This window comes from Crinia signifera, chromosome 9 (genome assembly GCF_055691185.1).
Source record: "Crinia signifera chromosome 9, ASM5569118v1, whole genome shotgun sequence".
NCBI lineage: Eukaryota > Metazoa > Chordata > Amphibia > Anura > Myobatrachidae > Crinia > Crinia signifera.
In genome coordinates this window covers 8314963-8335615 of record NC_139225.1, presented here as the reverse complement: position 1 = coordinate 8335615, position 20653 = coordinate 8314963, and the positions used below count along the sequence as shown (strand labels likewise).

General features: G+C 43.4%; 1 protein-coding gene across 4 annotated transcripts in view; it reads left to right on the top strand.

The window, feature by feature from the left end:
• The window catches only part of NEK6 (NIMA related kinase 6), a 157532-nt gene that overhangs the window by 27782 nt on the left and 109097 nt on the right, over positions 1-20653 (top strand). For 2 of the 4 annotated variants that reach the window (XM_083160999.1, XM_083161001.1), the window contains exon 2: positions 9078-9320. The gene's annotated coding sequence lies outside the window, so the exon portion shown is untranslated. Of the gene's footprint in view, positions 1-8934; positions 9321-20653 lie in introns of those variants that run through there. The other 2 variants (XM_083161002.1, XM_083161000.1) reach the window with 2 other exon arrangements.

Here is a 20653-nt window from a genome sequence, read left to right as displayed (position 1 = left end):
TTTCTTGTGTTACAGGAGTCGGGGGGAGAATCCACAACTTCTTCAGCCTCTGAGTACAGTCACTTGCGGCGTCATCTATGAATGAGTTAACTATTATAGAAGGCTGGGCAGACCTGTAAGCGAGGGGAATTCAAACACACCTCCAGTACCAGTAATACATACATACATGAGGTTTCCAATCCTACCTGTGGTTAGACTGGTATTCTCGATTTCCTCCTGAGTCAGACAATCTCATGTTACTTTAGAAGCTTGTGAAAGTGTCTCTTAAATGGTTTTATTAAGTAGGACAGATGTTTTGTAAATCATATACAAGACTTTTAGGCCGGTTTGGAGCTTAGTGTGTCTGGTGTCACTGCAGTGTTACGCCAGTGCAGCTGCCTGTCACAGAGTTGGGGGTGGGGGGATCATTCCTGAAGCCCATGCACTATAACGAATAATAATCTGCGACAAGCAACCAGACTTCTTGACACCTTATTAAGTACATAGGAGGTTATTCTGGTTCACTCCTAGCAAATTCCTTCTTAGATGGACAAAACCGTGTGCACCGCAGAGGGGCAGATGTAACATGTGCAGAGAGAATTAGATTTGGGTGAGTTATTTTGTTTCTGTGCAGGGTAAATACTGACTGCTTTATTTTTACACTGCAATATAGATCTCACTTTGAAGTAAACCCCCACCCAAAGTAACATCTGCTCCACCTGCACTGCACGTAGTTTTGTCCATTTAAGAAGGAATTTGCCAGAAGGAGTGAACCAGAATTACCACCATGATCAGGACCGATACTAACAAACAAGAAAAAGTGACCAATCCAGCGTGATATATTGCATCACCCATACTGCTTGACAGATGTGATTAGGATTCAGTTAACGGGTCGACAATCAATAAGCTAATATCATCTAGTCGACTTACAAAACAAACTGTAGACGCAATCAAAATGTCGACTTGGCAGTGGTCGACATTCATTTTTTACACTTTACCATCCACGTGGACTGCGATTGGGATTGGAAATATGCGCCTGTGACATTCAGAAGGAAGCAGATAGAGACTAGTGAGGGGAGTGGTCAATGAGTGTGTCCTCATCCAAGAGACGGTTTAAAATTGATCGCTTATCAAAAAATTCGGGAATCAATGGATTATCGAATGACTGCGCATGCTTTCCGTATTCATCGTTAATGCGCAACGGCGATTAGCAAAAAAAATAAAAAATGCATAAGTTGTAAATGCATTTTTGGAGAGTCTGTGACAACAGCGCCGGCCACTTCCACCCTGTCATAGTTGCAGATTTGTGGAAGGGGCGGAGTTACTCACAATTGCGCAGATCACAAAAACTGTTCATTTCGGGAATTGCGTATGGAATTTCTTTCTCGCCGCGGTCCACGGTGATTTCTCACATTAGCACTTAGTTCTGAATCATGCCCATTGTTGTGTAAAGCTGGGTACATAGAGGACGACGTAGCACATGGGGTGAGAAGGACCCTGCTCGTGAAACTTTACATTCCAAAGAGGCGGGGTGGTCAGACCGGGCTGGCACATGGGGTTAGGATGAGAGTTGGTGGGCTTTGATGAAGACAATGAGAGTTGTTTGGCTTTGATGAAGAGCCATCGAAGCTTTTGTAGAGAGGTGTGGAGAGAGGGAGAGGTAGAGAATTCCAGAGGGTGGGAGCAACAAAAGCAAAAAAATCTTGGCGGTAGGAGAGATAGCCGCATTTATGGTGCCAAGAGGGCGAGTGGGAGTACAAAGAGAGATAAAGTCAGTGATGTTAATGGAAGAGAATTTTTCCCTGCTGCAATGCTTATAAACCTTGTGCAATGCTTCGTGCTGTAAGTCACTTGCTTCTGGTTTTGTTCTTTCAGTACCTGTTTCTGTTCTAATAGGATAAAGGATTTTATAATATTAATAGTTTTTTGACAGGTTGGAAAGTCAACACCCGCATTAGGTCAACATAGGCTAGGTTGACAGTCAAAAAGGTCGACATGGGTATTTAACGTGTTTGTAGTAGACATGTGCCTTAAGGCGGTATTTCATGTATTTCCTTTTACCGCTCCTCTCTCTGACGTCCTCCATACCACCATTTATTTACAGGTCACTAAGCTATACGATAGTGAAAACGCAATCCAAATTCATTCTTGTGTGATGCCGAACGGACAGTCACCTCTGTAGTGTGTAAAATATCCCTAGAAAGGTATTTCTCGAAAAAGAAATCTGTGCAGACACAACCGTTAAGGGGTGTACACATGGTGAATTGGCTGTTCGATCCCGATTTGGATAAAATACTTATTCAAATGCATAAACCCACATTATTTTGAGACTAGTTTGTCTAAATTAATTGTATTAATAAATAAAATAAAAAAAGCAAAGCTGTCATGTTGTGTATTTAAGGTGGGAAAGCGCAGTATAGCCTCAAAAAGTGAAATGTCCTTGACTTTGTAAATATGTGATATTTCTGCATAATGTGGGGATCCACAATATTTCTGTATTTATAAATCATGTATTTGGATTAGATTATACGTCATTTCCCTCCGCACTGTCTAGACCTTGCGTTTGGTCCTGGACAGGAATAAGGAAATTGCTTTCAGGTCATCCTAATACACATGGAAGACACATGGGTCCATTCAGCAACAATTCCCACCCGTTGTGTCAGGCCCGGTTCTGTCATAACAGTGTTTGGGTAACGCTACAAGTAGTAGATGGTAGGGTATGACATACCGGTCGTGACTAGTTCCCCTTCGCCGTAAGGACCTGGGGAGGAGAGGGGGCGGGGAGAGGAGGAGCAAGGTCGGAACAAGGGACCCAAACGGACCCTCGCGGGCACGCTTTGCTCGCCACCTGGTTACTAAACGCAACCAGCGGTTAGTTATATGATATTTGGTTCTGTAGGTTCGGCGACTTGTTCATGAACCGGATGGTATATTTATATGTAGCTAATTTGAGTTCTATGTATTTTGTTACCTGGCCGCCTTCGGTGTTATAAAGTCTTGGTATTTTTCTATGTACTGATTGAATGATGAAGTGTGTGCCCGCCCTTTGCTGTGGCAGCAGGGCTCGTTACAAAATGAAGCCAGTCTCAGCAGCTGATCTGTAAAGCCACGATGACAGGAAGAATGGGTGCTACGTGGTTGTGATTCATCCCTGGAGAGAGTGCATTGCTCAAGTCTGTTTACCGCCTCAGTCCACCGCAGTCTTGGTGCTTAGGTTAGCAAATTGTTGGTGGTGCTGGCTCGCGAGGTCACAGGGCTTCTCCTCCCCATGAAGCCAGCTGGTCTGCTCCCTGCTAGAGGAAACTCGGGTTTGACAGATACTTCAAAACAGTTCGCTTTCAGCTGTTTAGGTTCATTTCAGTTATTGTTTTTGTCAAACCGTGGCCTTGAACTGTAATACAGCCTCTGTGATGTCACTCTGGGACTTGTGTAGTTTCTGTTGTACTTCTGCTGCTGAACTGCCATTCTCTATATATAGTCAGTCAGTATGTTTGTCATCCGCACAGGAAACAAAGATTCCATATATCTCTGTCACTTTTTTTTTCTCACATGCTCTTGTATTACTTACATATGTATATTCCCCCCCCCCCCCCCCCAAATTGTAAATCAATTTATTTATAAACATTATTTCTATAGCGCATGCATATTCCGCAGCGCTGTAGAGAGAATATTATTACCAGTTATTATATAGCGCACACATATTCCGCAGCGCTGTACAGAGACTATTATTACCAGTTATTATATAGTGCACACATATTCCACAGCGCTGTACAGAGAATATTATTACCAGTTATTATATAGCGCACACATATTCCGCAGCGCTGTACAGAGACTATTATTACCAGTTATTATATAGCGCACACATATCCCGCAGCGCTGTACAGGGACTATTATTACCAGTTATTATATAGCGCACACATATTCCGCAGCGCTGTACAGAGACTATTATTACCAGTTATTATATAGCGCACACATATTCCGCAGCGCTGTACAGAGACTATTATTACCAGTTATTATATAGCGCACACATATTCTGCAGCACTGTACAGAGACTATTATTACCAGTTATTATATAGCACACACATATTCTGCAGAGCTGTACAGAGAATATTATTACCAGTTATTTATATAGCGCACACATATTCCGCAGCGCTGTACAGAGACTATTATTACCAGTTATTATATAGTGCACACATATTCCGCAGCGCTGTAGAGAGAATATTATTACCAGTTATTATATAGCGCACACATATTCCACAGCGCTGTACAGAGACTATTATTACCAGTTATTTATATAGCGCACACATATTCCGCAGCGCTGTACAGAGAATATTATTACCAGTTATTATATAGTGCACACATATTCCGCAGCGCTGTACAGAGAATATTATTACCAGTTATTATATAGCGCACACATATTCCGCAGCGCTGTACAGAGAATATTACCAGTTATTATATAGCGCACACATATTCCGCAGCGCTGTAGAGAGAATATTAGGTACTTGTTTCCTAGAACGGCCACAACGATTTAGATCGTTGTGGTCGTAAGATAAAAAATCGGATCGATCGCATCGCATGCGATTTGGTCGCATACGATGCGACCGATCCGATCGACCGATTTTTCACCCGATTTTTTTTTTTTTTTCAACAGATTTGTTTAAATTGCCCCCCCAAATGTTAATAAGTGTGCTAGACCCCACGATAGACGTGAACCCGAAGCGTGGCGAGCGCAGCGAGCCCGCGAGGGGCGGCGGTGCGCGTCCTCCGACCTTTTCATTCCCCTACTATCCACTAGGGCGTGGAGTGAGAATATAATAGTGTGGCGAGCGCAGCGAGCCACCGAGCCCGAAGCGTGGCGAGCGGACGCGTCTAACTTCACAGGTATACGCGTCCCCTCGCGGGGCTCGCTGTGCTCGCCACGCTTCGGGCTCGGTGGCTCGCTGCGCTCGCCACACTATTATATTCTCACTCCACGCCCTAGTGGATAGTAGGGGAATGAAAAGGTCGGAGGACGCGCACCGCCGCCCCTCGCGGGCTCGCTGCGCTCGCCACGCTTCGGGTTCACGTCTATCGTGGGGTCATGGCGGGCACATAAAAAATGTGAAATGGGTCATATTGGCCCATTTCACCTTTTTTATCATTTTTCCCTATGTGAGATGGACTTAATCAAGTCCATCTCATCTTGTGCCATTATAATGGCACAAGACCGACCGATTTCAATGTTAAAAGATTTTTTAACATTGAAGTCTATGGAAAAATCGGGTCAATCGGTCGGTCGCATCGCGGCCGATTTTAATTGGTCGCGACCGACCGATTGACCCGATTTCTGTCAATCAAAGTGAAAAAATTGTAAAAAATCGGCCACATCGTGAGGATCGTGTCCCTTAATTAAGAGCCACGATCACTCACGATTGTGGCCGTTCTAGGAAACAAGTACCGAATATTATTACCAGTTATTATATAGCACACACATATTCTGCAGAGCTGTACAGAGACTATTATTACCAGTTATTTATATAGCGCACACATATTCCGCAGCGCTGTACAGAGACTATTATTACCAGTTATTTATATATCGCACACATATTCTGCAGCGCTGTACAGAGACTATTATTACCAGTTATTATATAGCGCACACATATTCCGCAGCACTGTACAGAGATTATTATTACCAGTTATTATATAGTGCACACATATTCCGCAGCGCTGTACAGAGAATATTATTACCAGTTATTTATATAGCGCACACATATTCCGCAGCGCTGTACAGAGACTATTATTACCAGTTATTATATAGCGCACACATATTCTGCAGAGCTGTACAGAGAATATTATTACCAGTTATTTATATAGCGCACACATATTCCGCAGCGCTGTACAGAGACTATTATTACCAGTTATTATATAGCGCACACATATTCCGCAGCACTGTACAGAGATTATTATTACCAGTTATTATATAGCGCACACATATTCCGCAGTGCTGTACAGAGAATATTATTACCAGTTATTTATATAGCGCACACATATTCCTCAGCGCTGTACAGAGAATATTATTACCAGTTATTATATAGCGCACACATATTCCGCAGCGCTGTACAGAGAATATTATTACCAGTTATTTATATAGCGCACACATATTCCTCAGCGCTGTACAGAGATTATTATTACCAGTTATTTATATAGCGCACACATATTCCGCAGCGCTGTACAGAGACTATTATTACCAGTTATTTATATAGCGCACACATATTCCGCAGTGCTGTACAGAGACTATTATTACCAGTTATTTATATAGCGCACACATATTCCGCAGCGCTGTACCGAGACTATTATTACCAGTTATTTATATAGCGCACACACATTCTGCAGCATTGTACAGAGAATATTTGAACAGTCACATCAGTCCCTGCCCCAGTGGATTTTACAATCTATAGTCCCTACCACATAGGGTGCTACTAGGGGCTGCTGGCCAAAGATGGAGATGAGCATGTGGACAAAGATGGTCACTGAGTGTTTGAGTATAGGAGAGCTGTGAGTGGAATGTGAAGAGAAGAGGGCTTTGACAACAAGAGGGAAGAGGGCCCTGCTCTGAGGAGCTTATGATCTTGTACGAAGGGGAGACAGACAGATTACATGAGGTGCAAGCAAGTGGGAGGTGGCTTGATAGCAGGATGTAAGCAGGCAGAGATGGTCAAGGCATGAGGCAGGGGGTCGGAGTACCAGCCTCAGGAATGGGTTATGCAGCAGAAGGGTACGCTTCGATAAATAGGTGTTATCAGTGCCCGTTAGAAGCTATGCAAGGTCGGGAAGAGTATTGAAATACTGACACTAATAGTTGCCTGGATGTCGTCATTGATGTTGATGATGGTGACCATGTATTGATGTGTGTGGTACAAAGCCATACATGGTCATCATCATCATCATCAATGGCTGCCAGGCGATTTCCTTCCTTCAAATCAAGGGGGTAACGTCGGCGTATCTAAATATATTTTGGGGTAAAAGGTAAAAAGTTCCCTGCCCCCTGCGCTAAATGCTGGATTTTTTTAAGACTATTCATTCTGAGGTCTACCTGAATTTTTTTTTTTTTGCATGTGGTTTATTTGGCCACTTTCCACGGAATCGGGACATCTGTCAGAATGAACTTAGGTCGACCCCACTAGGTCGACTGGCAGGAAGGTCGACATGGGCCAAGGTCGACATGACTTAAGGTCGAATTTGCATAAAGGTCGACATGAGGAAGGTCGACTGGTCATAAGGTCGACATGGGTTTTTCACTGTTTTTTTATCCGAATGTCGACACAGTCGACATGGACACAGTTGGCAATGAGAATCGGACCCTCGCATCGCTCGCTTCACTCGCGATGCTTCGGGCACGGTGCCTCGCTGCGCTCGGCACACTATTTTATTCTCCCACCACGCCCTAGTGGATGGTACGGCATGAAATACCGCCTGTCGGCACATGTCGGCTCAAAAAACTGTGAAAAACCCATGTCGACCTTATGACCAGTCAACCTTCCTCATGTCGACCTTTATGCAAATTCGACCTTAAGTCATGTCGACCTTGGCCCATGTCGACCTTAAGTCAGGTCGACCTTCCTGCCAGTCGACCTAGTGGGGTCGACCTAATGACTGTAGACCTAAGTTCATTCTAATAGATGACCGCATCCCCTTTCCACTCTATTTCTCGGGCTGTTCTTTTGGAATCGGGTGATAATTGCCCAAATTGGATAAGTGTATCCAGCTTTACACGTTCCCCTCTGTTAGATGTCATGTGATAATTGTTTACATAGTGTCTTGTGCAATATCTATGTGTAAATCTATACTCCCTCCCACAGCACAGAAAACGGTACACACCGCATCTCATGACACAGTGCTATATTCCTTCCCTAGTGCTCGCAGAGAAGATCATTCCTTCTGTACTTAATAACAATAATTAATAATATTATTGGGCTCCACATTGATCTGCGGCGCTGTATGTTGGAGAAAATTACATGCATAAAACATGGACATAATGTACAAGATATTTATTTATATATCGAGAGAGAGATCTAGAGCAGTGATTTTCAACCTTTCTACCTTGCGGCACACTAAATAAGATTTTAAAATTGCCAAAGCACACCATGAGATTCCCACAGGGCAAAAACACATTGTCCCCCACAGGAAAAAAAAAAAAAACCTATTGGCCCCCATATAAAAAAACAATCACACTGGTCCCCACAGGTAACAAAAATAAAATACATTGTCCCTTTAAATGAAAAGAAGAGACCAGTAAATAACAGGTGAACTGGTGGTGTCTGTAAACTGGTTTGGGCATCTCTAGATCTGGGGGCACACTTGAGAACAGCTGAAGGCACACTAGTGTACCACGGGACGGTGGTTGAAAAACACTGATCTAGATACATAGATTTTTCTTCATTCTCTCTGTTGATTGAAAACTTTTCTTTGCATGTGTTTTGGTCAAGTTGGAAGAAGCCATTCATTAGAAATGACTTTTTTTCTGGCCTGTGTATTGTTATACGAAGCAGATTATGATTTCACCCTTTATATATTTTCCTGTTTCACAGAAATGACTTGAGGCATGGCTAAAAGGGCCTGACTTTCAATGAGTAATCCTCTCACATTTGAATGGTTCTCTTTCATAGGACGTTCTTGCCGTTTGCACAATCAAGTCATTTCAGTTGGTGCTAAAATGAATTTCCTGTTGTCGGCAGAAAAAAATTCATGACGTCCTAAAAATGAGCTGTCATTGAATCGCACTAAAGCGACTTCCATGAAATCATTTTCACACCAAAAAGTGTTCTTTTTACGAGGTCTCTTGGAATTGCGCCATCGTATGTGATTGATGGGTTAACTGCCTACATTCGCAGAAGAGACCGAGTTACATTTCAAGAACACAGACGTCATATCCCCTTCCCCTCCGGAGCTGTCCAGCTCAAGTTACTACCCAAGCAAAAGAGTCAAAGAAAACTTATCAGCAAACATATGCTCTAGAATGATTTGCCGAAACCTCGCAGAGGGCATCTCTCTAACTTTAAAAGCAAGTTCGGTTGTGGAGCAGGGAATTTTAATCCTGCTTTCTTTTTCTAACCTTTTAGGCCAAATGCTATTGAGCCTTGCGCTTGAAAAATAATACGAGAAATACAGCATCCAGTGCGGTACTGTGGTCTGATGCCTGGTGGATTGTTCTGCTGGAAGAGAGAGCCTGCTGTAAGAGACTGTTCCCTGGGCTGCAGCATCAGTTAAGGCACCTTAATTTAGGAACACTCGAGAGCCAGATTATGTGGCCATTGGGATAAGCACGTTTGGTGACCTAACCCTCCTGCAGCAGACACAAGTGGGTGAGTTAAACAATTCAATTATCTATTAGATTTTCAGGTGAAAGTGGACTACAGATGTGCACATTCGTATATTGCAAATGTTCCAAAATGTTCCCTAAGCTGTGGATACATTCCATCTGTTATTTGTGATATCACTATTGTTATATATATATATATATATATATATATATATATATATATATATATATAATTTATTTATTACCAGTTATTTATATAGTGCTTTACAGAGAATATTTTAAACACTCACATCAGTCCCTGCCCCAGTGGAGTTTACAATCTATATTCCCTACCACATGTACACGCACACACAGACATTCTAGGGTAAATTTTGTTAGGAGCCAATTAACCTACCAGTATTTTTGGGGGATTGTGGGAGGAAACCGGAGTACCCAGAGGAAACCCACGCTAGTATGGTTTATTACTAGTATATTTAGTAGATTTAGTTGTCTAAATCTAATCTAGTAGATTTATTGTCATATGCTAGGAGACTTGCTTCACACACAGGCATATATTCAATGCCGTGGGCGAGCGGTGACTGCGAGCAGGACTTTTTGCTCGCAGTCACCGCTCACCCTGTCAGTATTCAACTGACCCCCCCTCATTCACAAATTCCCCCTCGCTCCGTTTTTTGAGCGAGGGGGAATTTGCGAATGTGCCTCCAAAAGCTGCGAGAGCCGAGGCTAATTACAGCGAGTTTGCTGCACTAGCCGCGGCTCTCGCAGTTTAGGGGAATCCTCGCAGTTCTGTGACTGCGAGGATTCCCCCGGAACGTTGCATAGTGCGAGCGGCCGGCGCGGGGGTTAAACTGCGAGGATCACTGGTTTTCTGTGATCCTCGCAGTTTAACCCCCTCGCCGGCCGCTCGCACTGGCATTGAATACTGCACACAGTCGCTGCGTAGGGACTTTCTGTATTACATTCCAATGTCCAATATTGATGTACAAAATAAATCCAGTAACCATATGCATCACAGAATTTCAGCAAATCAAAGTCAAGCAAACACCATTGTTTTGTCAATCTGGAAGATCAACATGTAACAATATGAATACAAAGTAACCAGCTTGTTTAACAATGAGAAAAAAAGTGTATTGTTTTTTTTATCAATGTTTTATCTCGTGGTTTTAGTGTATTTCTACCTCACAGTGTGTTGTTCCTGTAATGTGTACCTCCACTGATTGCACCCCCTGCCAGCAGTGACCTACAGTACACGTGCACCCCAGCTGTTTGCCTCGGATGGTTCCTCTGCGGGCAGGATGTGTTTCCATACACTGTATATCATACTGCTACACAAGCACCCGCTTTCCCATACCTGCATTGGGTCCTTGTATGGCTCACCTCCCACAGCGTAACCTTCGTAGTGCGCCCAACATGGCTGCCTCATCCGGTACACTTGTGTATGGGATGAAAAATACATGGACCTGACTGTCTTATTGGGACCGTACTCCACTGAGCATTCACTTCATTTTGGGTAATTTCGTCTAGCGGTAAACTACTCCACCCGGGGTAATCCTACGCAGTGCTGCTAAGATGGCTGCCTCACCTGGTACCTTGTTAGGGTGGAATACACAACTCCTGGAAGTTATTATACAAAATGCCCGCACCGACACTGCATTGTGCTCGCTGTGTGCTCACCAGGCTTTCTTTTATGTCTGTGTGACTTATCTATTGCTGTATCACCCAAATCCTATGTATTATGTGCATTGTTTTGTTGTCTGTAAAGCGCCTTGAGTCCTGTTGGAGAAAGTGCGCTATATAAATAATACTGCTTGCATAGTGAATGTATCATATACAGAGTTAGGTCTCCTCAAAGAGTCATTGTGAGGAGCACATCTGCTAATGAGGGTATGGAGGGTGACTAAAATAAATATATATCTCTTTATATATATGTATATACACTATACAATTATCTGTCAGACCATCTGTCCAATCTGATTAGTTGGAATGAATGTCTGGTAATGCATTGGCACAAATGACAAATCAATCACTTGCTCACAAACATTTACCCAAAAATGACTGTTTTTGATCATTTTTCCAACATTGTTTGAGAGCAAACGATCAATTTTATCATTTGCTCCAATGTATTACAAGCTTTTCATTCCAACCAGACAGATTGGACAGATGGTCTACCACAGTGGTGTCAAACTCATGGGCCTCCAGCTGTTGTAGAACTACACATCCCAGCATGACCTGCCTCAGATTGTATATAATGGATTGCTGAAACTGTGGCAGGGCATGCTGGGACATGTAGTTCCACAACAGCTGCAGGGCCGTGAGTTTGACACCACTGGTCTACCAGATAATTGTACAGTGTTGCATGACACTGAAAGCTAATTGTAAACTTATCTGGGTCATGTTCTTGCTTTAACTTTGTGAAAAGGTCAGAAAACCAAAAACAAATCATTAATTGTCAGATTGTCACCTGTAGGTTTGTGTACACTCCCATGAGTGATTTTATAGAGGTGTATAAATAGATTATTCGGCTGCGTGCAGTTATCGCGTTGCTTACAGTAAAACGCACCTAAAACATGTGACAATGATTGTTGACGGTGACCTCTGCCGCAGCAGATTTATACTCTGATATATAACGTAGAACAGTAAGGTCATATAAGGAATGGGCTTCGATTAAACCGGAAGATTCCAGCTTTCTGTGGATCTTTGGATTAAGTTGTTTGGTTCACTTAATGTTTATATTGTTACACTGACTTTTTCCTGTTGTATCTTGTATCAGTACTTTTATATAGTGTACGGAGAGTCGCCACACACGGCATTTATAATCCAGAACACAAATAGTAAAATGGAAGGTGCATTATAGCGTGGGGTAGAGGTTACCCTGGAATTGGGCAACAGGGCAGTACTGCCTCACAGCGCTGAGGTCATGGGTTCCATTCCCACCATGACCCTAACTGTGCAGAGTTTGTATATTCTCCCCGTACTTGCCTGGGTTTCCTCCGGGTACTCCGGTTTCCTCCCACAATCCAAAAATATACTGGTAGGCTAATTGGCTCACAACAAATTAACCCTAGAATGTCTGTATGTGTGCGTGTACACGTGGTAGGGAATATAGATTGTAAGCTCCACTGGGGAAGGGACCGATGTGACTGTTCAAATATTCTCTGTACAGCGCTGCAGAATATGTGTGCGCTATATAATAACTGGTAATAAATAAATAATTATAATTGTATATTTCTGCATGTAGGAAACTCCAGTGTGACTGGTTCAGCACTATAAAGTGCTCATCTGTAAATCCAGTTCCATGTTTTATTGGTTGAACAAAGCTGTAAACCCATTTATATTTTCTTATTTTCCCTAAGTGCTTTGTAACAATGTAATATAAAGTTGTTGATCTGATTAAGAGCCGCAACACACACACTACTAGGCTGAGATCACGGCTGACATTCTTTCCGATGACCTTATAAAATAAAATTACATTTTATGTTGACGCCTCCTTTAAAAAAAGTAAAAATATTCCTGGAGAGTCAGGTACAGAGTCCTGTTTACGTTGCGTACGCTGCAGAGAATGGCATCGATATGATTTAGTATGCACGCCTACCGGTTTCATTAATTTCTTTGAATGTTGCATTTTTCTACCAGAGGTCTTTCCGGAACGCAGACGCAGTGTTGGTATTGGTCCTGAAGGCCAATATTTTATTTGAGCTGTTGGTTTGGAGCCAAATAATCCTTTTAAACTATGGCGTATTGGTGTACTGCCTTTTCATCTGCTGCAAGGGGATGATACAATGGAATTATGGGTGCAAGGCAGGTGCTCTGCTCTTTGTACCCAAAAAAAACATATGGAAGCAGAGAAGGACCATGTGACACTAGCGTTTTGCCACCTATCCTGATATCTACCTATGTACTGCTTTTTGGTTGTCCTAAAGGCAAACTTAAATGCTGTTACTTTATTGGTGACCGGTACTAAGTGGGAGGTTTATCAAAGCTTGGCAAGAGATAAAGTAAGGAAGGATAAAGTTCAAACCAATTGCTATAACAGTCTTTTTACATGCTGTGCATTAAAAATGTCTGGAGCGTATTTGTTCGTACTATGGGGGTTATTCTGATGTAATCGGTTTCCTGTGCGTTCGGACAGTGGGACGATTTTTTTAGTGTTTGCGCATGTGCAGACGCTTGGTGCGAGCGGGCACGGTGAACTGCATGTTCGCCGTCCCGCTCGCACCTAGCAGTGCGGGCAGGGGGGACATGGGCACAGCTGGGCGTTCCCATGGTAATGGCCCAGTAACGTAGGTGTGGGGGGCGGGAAGCTGACCTCAGCGGATCCAGGATGTCAGCTGCCAGGTCGCTTTCCACACAGGGTGCTCAGGGATCTGAGACACCACAAGGTGTCTCAGTTCTGCGAGTGCTGGAGAAATCATTCGATAGTCACGACCATCAAATTAATTCTCCCCCGCACCCAAGGCTGCGAATGGATGATTATGCAAATGGGATGCGAGTGGGAGGCGGGTAGCCATGAGGGCGGTGGGTGACGTGTGGGGGACTTGCAAGGCTGCAAAATTTGCAGTCTTGCGAGTCAACCAGAATAAGGTCCTATCTCTATCCACTTTATCTTCCCCTCTGTGATTCCAGTTGACCACATTAGGATCTACAGAGCTGCAAAACTGACTTACAATAATATCTGCAGCATCCTGGATTTTCCCACTTTGCTTACTGGTATCTACTTCAGTGACCGCTTCCAGATTTAAAGCTCACCTGCCAGCTAACTCCTGGCTTTTAAAGGTGACACATCACCAACACAACTCTCTGAGTTATCAGCTGAGGATGCAGCTGTCACAGGTGTAAGATAAATGCGCTTACCTGTGGTGCATGAGAAACTAGGATCACAGAATAGTTCATTAAAAATTAACCCAAATATAGACACACATAAAAATTCCACCAACACTCCTCGCCATTACTAGGACTGGGGCGCACACCTGCACTCACCATTCCCAGGTTGTAATGCAGTGGCCTGTGACACATAGATATTATAATATCATTTAGGGAGAGGCAGATACGCGGAGACAAAACTGTACTTTAAAATTGCTCTGTGATGTTGCTCTTGGTAGCTTGTATAGGGCAGGAGGCAAATGCTGTTAATGAGTAAAATAAAGAGAATTCCTCTTGATACCGTTGTGTTATAGACCTGAAGATGAAATGCATGTTTAAGTATTTTGAGAGTGAAACACAGAACCTTGTGATAACATAACGGACACCCGATTGCTGTAATGTTGCTGGTGTGCTGACAGGTCCCGTATATCTCTAAGACATTAATACTGTAGTTTGAATTGTATAATCTTAGCGCAATGGGGCATATTCAGATACCAGCCCAATTCAGTCCCCGGGGGTCTCATTTTCCTCTCAGTGAAATGTCTGTGAAAAAAAGGCATGGATTTAATTGAATAGCCTTTCCGTGTGTTGTGTGATAGTTGAATATAACGAAAAGCGAATGATCGTGTCAGACCGTCTGGTCATTTTCAGCCATGTTCTCCAAATACAGGCTGTCGGGCCGATCCAGAGGATAATTCTGGAAAAAGGTGATTTGGAACTAAAGGTAGAGAATCTGCCAATAACAACCAATCAGATCACAGCTTCCATTCTAGAATGTACTAGATAAATGAGAAGTAGAATCTTGTTGGTTACTATTGGCACCTTTTTGAACAGTCATCTCTACTAGATTTGATATATTTCCACTTAGTGGGGTTTTCAATGTTCCTCTTTGTAGAAAAATACTAAGTTTTCCTTTTTGAAAGACACAGAGGCAGATTTATTAAGCTTGGAGAAGAGATAAACTGGAGATAAAGCGGAGAAAAGGTAAAAGGAGATAAAGCACCAGCCAGAGATAAAGCGGAGAAAAGGTAAAAGGAGATAAAGCACCAGCCAATCAGCTGTGTTTGAAAAAGACAGTTGGGAGATGATTGGCTGGTGCTTTATCTCCTTTTACCTTTCCTCCGCTTTATCTCCAGTTTATCTCTTATCCAAGCTTAATAAATCTGCCCCACAGTATTAAACGGTATTTGCAACAAAGTAACATTGCATTAAAACTGCAAGAAAAATCCAAGGATTATCTATTGTACCGGGCTCTGTGGACACACTGTTCACCTAAGCCTTGTTCTCAAGCTGAAAGATAACTGCTTGGGCACAGGTGTATATGCCCTGGTTATATCCCCAGAGCGACTTTCAAAGGGGTCATACATAACAGTGGCATTCATCTGTACTTTAGTAAAGCTATAGAACGTATACCTTCTCATTGTATTTTTGTCTGTTTATATGTATGTGTGTCAATGTCTAAAAAACGTCTGTCTAGTAATTATTTTAAATGAAGTATTAAAAGTTAAATTTTAAAGTCCTTTATAAATCTGGGGATTCCTCCCCCCGACAATCTTGTGTACTAGTAATTTACCACTAGCCCAGATCATAACCTTGGAGCCGCTCCCTACTGAGAGGCTCAAACCCAAAGCCACCCCAACAGAGTGGCAAATTTGACTGAAGGTACCTCTTCTCAGACTATGAACATACGTACACTATACCAAACCATATCTAATTGATTACTATATGTAATCTTAGCTAAAGTGTGCCCCAAGAAAAAGAGCGCAAATCACAGACAATCCAACCCCATCGGTATTCAGTGTTCTGACTGTCGGAAGCTGTTTCACATTCGGAATACACGTAGATTGCTGAAATCCACATGTATTTGGGCAAAATCTAAAGCTGATTCTACAACCAAGCAGCTGTTTTCGACAAAGCAGATTCGACTTTTTTAGAACGTCAAATCTGACAGGCTTTCAATGCGGACAGAAACAGCTGCATTGAATAGGTGTGTGCACATATTTCCGTCGCATTGAATACACCCCCCCCCCCCCCGTTAGTCTTTCAGGGTAGAACTGAATAACCAAAAAAGCAGCAGTTTGGTCCCTCTTCTCTGGCACGCCACCTCTCGTACATGCTGTGATTTTTACAGTGTGATGCTTAGAAAAGTGCTTCTGTGGTGGATTTTGATGCCAGATTCACCGTGACTACACTCTGCTGCATATTTTACTACAATATCACACCTACAGTATACACGGGGACTAGCCTGCATATAACCAGCAGGTTCTGACAATAGCTGGCTGTGTGTGATTACTTCTCTGATGATATTTTGTGATCCAGTGCTGCTACCCTTTTATCCTACTTTGCGGACTGTCTAGCACCTACTCCTTGCCTCGCAACGCATTTTTACCAATCCATCTCATTATCGGCTTCCAGAATAATTCTTCTCTCCTTTGGTATGCTCTTTGTGTTCCATGCCTACATTACCCTAAAGTACGGTAGCTGACTGAAAAGAAAACGTTTAAAAAAGAGGTTACAGTATCAGAACAGCTCTGTGCACCAGCAGACAATGCGTGACACCGTTCCTAGTTAGGTGATGGATACGGCTTAGTTAGAGGCGTCTGTGTATCCTGCTGCATACTTTCCTCTGCTTGCCAAAAATTACATTTATATAGATTTATGTAAAGAATTCATAGGGTCATAAGATGCTACGATTTGGGATAAATTTATTAGGATTCATCGTTCCAACACAGATCAGAATGCCTTATCGGCAGAATGTTCTAGTGTGTACCCTTGCACATTCTCCCGAGTACCATTCGATGGGTCATCCTATCGGACGTAGTGCACACCCAATGGGACGATCCCAGCAATGACATTAAATTCGGAAGCGAATGATGGGTTGCACAGTATATTGTTCCGTGTGTTCGGCACGACGATATATATATAGTTATATCAGTCACATCACCAGACCGGGTATAATGGGCCAGATGTATTAAGTTTCAAAAAAGTAATACATTTCTAGAGTGATAAACAGCCAGCCAATCAGCTGTCAGCTGCAATATCACAGGCTGGGTTTAAAAAAACGACAGATAGGAGCTGATTGGCCGGTTGCTTTTCACTCTACGTTTTATTACTTTTTGAAGCTTGATACATCTGACCCATTGTCAGCTTTTTACTTTCCAGTGTGCATTATGGGTACTGTCAAATTGTTTCTAACTGTATATGTTGACACCTGACAAAGGGGCAGATGGGAATATAGAGAGGGTCCCTGCGCCCAGATATCATTAGTTTGTGTAATATGCTAAAAGTAGCTTTAACAGCTTTTGAACCGGGCCCAGGAAAGTAGCTGCAGCCGGGAGATGGTCTGTTTCCATCTGGAAACGGATAGATATTTGGTAAGCTGAATGGGGAGAAACACGTTCTCCATCACACAGAATCGGCTGCCTCTGTACAGTATACGCTTTAGCATGTGCAAATGGCATTAACATGGACAAATGGGATTTGTTTTTTACATTTAAACATAAAAAGTTGGCAGCACCATAATTATTTGGCAAATAGAAGCCATTTGACTCATACGGTTGCCCTTTTCCTTCGGTGATGTCAGGCCGCATTTAATTCCTTTTTTTTCTCCCTTTTTATATTTAGAATTTGCTTTATATCTGTCCCTGCCGGTTTTCTTTCCCCTAATGCAAAACTTCTTTAACCCCCACTGGGGTGCAAAGCCACCACCCTTTTCAGTCCTTCTTTATGGGGTTGGCTGCCTCTTCTAACACTTGTGTTTCAATGTAAACTTTATTTTTTCACAGGTATACAGTACGAGTATTCGGTTACTTTGCAAGCATTGTGCAATGGTTCTCAGTTCTCCTGGCAGTAAAACAATGACTTTACTGGTATCTCCAGGCACCACAAAGTCTGAATCAACACGGAAGGGCATTCCATCGATATGCAGGACAATAAGACTCTGCCAGGTCACATTAATAGTTAGGTGCTGAGGGAACAAGGTCTTGCTGGTTGTTATAGTGGCTGGTTTTATTAATTCTGCTTTCATGTAGGTGATTTGGCTTGTTTGCGTTGCAGGTCTTGAGGAAATATAGGTGATGGGATTTCAGTGGAGGCCATTGTTTTTTTGAGCAACATTTAAAAAATGGGCTATGTTACAGATGGAGTGGGAGACATCTTTGCAGGGTATGGCGGAAGAGTCGCCATCCGCCATCCCCCGCCAGCCGCCGTAAGGGGATGCGCGCGCACGAGATGCGCGCTCGTCCCCTTACAACAGGGCTCCCCCCCGGGTCCCCGCAGCCTTGCTCCACCCCCTAACCCTGTCCGTCTCCTTGAAGCGGAGATGGACAGGGTTCCCGTCCCCCTGCCGACGGGAAACTGGGACGCACGTGCGTGTGAGACGCACGCGCGTCCCAGTCTCTATCGCCGGCGCTCGCCAGTGCAAGGGATCTGGCGAGCACCGGCCAAAGATGTCTCCCGCTCCATCTGTACTTTTGAAGGTGGCTCAAAACTTAATAGGTATTTCCCAGCATCCCTTTGCAGCTTACCTACAGTAGCATAGAAAAATCTTAGACATGGATTGGTGCAGATGCGCCAGATGAGTTGGTTTGCATTGGGCACCATTCAGTATACCGACACTGGCCCAACCGTCTACACAAGGATCAGGAATGCCGAACACGGAATACTGACGGCCAGCATCCCGATCAGTGAGTCTGCGGGGAGAGGGGGTTAGGTTAAGGCACTTAGAAGAGGGGTTTAGGGTCAGGCTGTAGGGTGACGAGTTAGGGTTATACCCCGTTCTCACTGCCGCAAAAACCTGGGTATTTGCCAGGGCAAGCAGTAATTTCCCGTGTCGCATCTCTGTGTGAAAGGGTCTTTGTGAAATTCCTGGGTGTTATGCCCCGGGAATTACACACAGGTTTTTTGCAGGGTTTTTCCTGGGTAATACACGGGTGTGTGGCAGTGTGAACAGGCTAGACCCGGGTTTTTCTCACAAAATGCAAAAAAGCAAGCTCAATGCATTGCTCAAAGCTGCTTTTTAAACAGCCAATCAAAGCAGCTCTTAGATGACACACACTTGATGGTAGGCATACCAGGGGAAGCAGTGTGAACGGGGCAGACACAGGAATTTCCCAGGTCTAAGGTGCAGTATGAATGGGGTCTGTAGAGCTGAGATGCTCTATGCCCCGCCAAAAGCACGGGAACAAAAAACCCTGGATTTTGCAGGGGCGGCAATGAGAATGCAGCAACAGGGGATAGGGTATAGATGGTAGACAGTGTCTAGGTCGAGCAGTAATGTTCAACACATAGAATGCTCAACATACCCTAGGTCAACACAAGCTTTAGGTTGACATGGCCGACATAATTTTTTCACGGTTTTTGTGGGGGATAGAGTTAAAAACTAGCACATGATTAAAAAACTTAGCAGCAGTAATCCACGTTCCTGAGTCACCCCCGTCCCATGTAGGAAGGGGTTCCTCCTGTCTCCCCATGTATAAGCTGCCCCATCGTGTTCTGTCGTACCGTCCTCTGAGTGAACAACCAATGCAGAATAACATTATCTGGGTGGACTTTTCCCAACTTTCCCGCACAGACTGTGGCTACATGTTCAGTTCTAGCAGCCTGTATTCTAATGTGACGGTGCCAAGCCATTGGCTGCTGCGTCATCTGTTAAATGATTGATGATTGCTTTTTGTACAGATGTATTTATTGTTGGAATGAAATGACTTGTCTTGTTCCACTAAGCTGCAAACAAGTTCTCGCTCAGCCAGGCCACACTGCTACCCGAATTTATCTCGTTACGGTAATGTACAGTAATCACCCCCTCTGTATGATCTGCTTATGTGATGCCTTGGAGTGACGGTGCATGTAAGACATAAGTCTATGTACTAAGCTCTGAAGAAAAACAAAGTGGCTGGACATACAATACCAGCCAATCGGCTTCTAGATGCCATGTTACGGAGACCCCGGCCCATAATCCTCCGAGGCGCTGGACTTGGCTCCTTTGTAATGCAGAGAATCACAGTACAGTAATGGAGAGACAGGCAAGGCAGGCGCTGTCAGTCTGACCTGTTGTAAGTCTATATTATAGGGTACACACCATACAATGGTCGCACGATCTGTTGGAGCACAGTCAGTCGGGTTTGTAGCGAAATTGTGGGAATAGAGGCCAAATCGTTCTGGTGTGTACACAGCATAAGAGTCATACGGAAAGGAGCATGATCTCACTCTGGCCTCCTGGGTACCTTATTGGACAGAATGAAAGGTGTGAAGTAAGAAGCATGATATAAGGGGATCTATCGTTATAAAACATCTTTGAATCACAGCACCCTAAAGTATCAGAATTAATTTTCATGGGCCGAAAGTATTTTGTATTGAGAATTTAAATAAAGTATAGAAAATGAGTGCACTCTGCTTATACGTCCTCCCTAGGTCCAGTTATTTGGGGAGGGATAGGATTCACTTGTTAGTCCATACAGTATATATGTTATGACCGGCAAAACCAGTACCTTTTGATTTAAAATTTGATTGTTTAAG